Source organism: Morus notabilis, unplaced genomic scaffold, assembly GCF_000414095.1.
Source record: "Morus notabilis unplaced genomic scaffold, ASM41409v2 Scaffold5830, whole genome shotgun sequence".
NCBI classification, from domain to species: domain Eukaryota; kingdom Viridiplantae; phylum Streptophyta; class Magnoliopsida; order Rosales; family Moraceae; genus Morus; species Morus notabilis.
This window is the reverse complement of record NW_010364697.1, coordinates 1-777: the sequence shown is the minus strand read 5'-3', so window position 1 is coordinate 777 and position 777 is coordinate 1. Positions and strand designations below refer to the sequence as shown.

General features: G+C 42.2%; 1 long non-coding RNA gene across 1 annotated transcript; it reads left to right on the top strand.

Moving 5' to 3' along the window:
* The first annotated feature begins 343 nt into the window (after positions 1-343).
* LOC21412168 lies at positions 344-777 on the top strand. The gene is made up of 3 exons (XR_002902972.1): positions 344-448; positions 576-653; positions 762-777. It is a non-coding gene; the product is annotated as an uncharacterized LOC21412168 (long non-coding RNA).

Below are 777 nucleotides of genomic sequence, written 5' to 3'. Positions count from 1 at the left end.
TATGACACATTTAATAAATGAGTTATCACGGGTTAATTGCGGGTTGGTGGGTCAACCTGAAAATGACACGTTATTTAATCGTGTTTTACTAGTTCGACCTAATTTTGACCTGAATCTATTTATGATAAACCTAAACCCGCTAATTTCGTACGGATTTCGAGTCGTGCCATCGTGTCGTTACCTGAATTACCAACCCTATGGTTAACATTTACAATAAAATATCACCCCCATTAAGGCCGGGCCGGGCCGTGTAGATAACACATGATCCAGTTAGGCCCGGCCCATTACTGCAATCAGGAGAGAGTCTCTACATCCCCAACCCTAAACCCACCTCATTCAGAGGGATTCGTATAAAATGCTGTTGTCCCCGCCGCTCCTCCTCCGCTAGGCTTAAAACTCCATTTTCCTCAGCTAGGGTTTCTGCGTCTTCTCCGTCCCTGCAACAATGGTACTTTCACCGTCTCTTCATCTTCTTCCATTCTTTCACGCACAATCACAAATTGAATATCATCACTGTGTGTGTGTGTTTGTGTACATGACCGTATGTTTATACTTTGTAATGTATTGTCTCACAGGCTAGAGGATTGAAGAAGCATCTGAAGAGGCTCAATGCCCCCAAGCATTGGATGCTCGACAAGCTCGGCGGCGCTTTCGTAAGTCGAAAACGAAAAATCTCAGAAAAATCTGTTCTTTCAATTTTCCTTTTTTTTTTTGGGTAGGATTATTGATTTTTTTTTCTTGTTAATTTTTTTGTTTGATAGGCCCCGAAGCCATCAT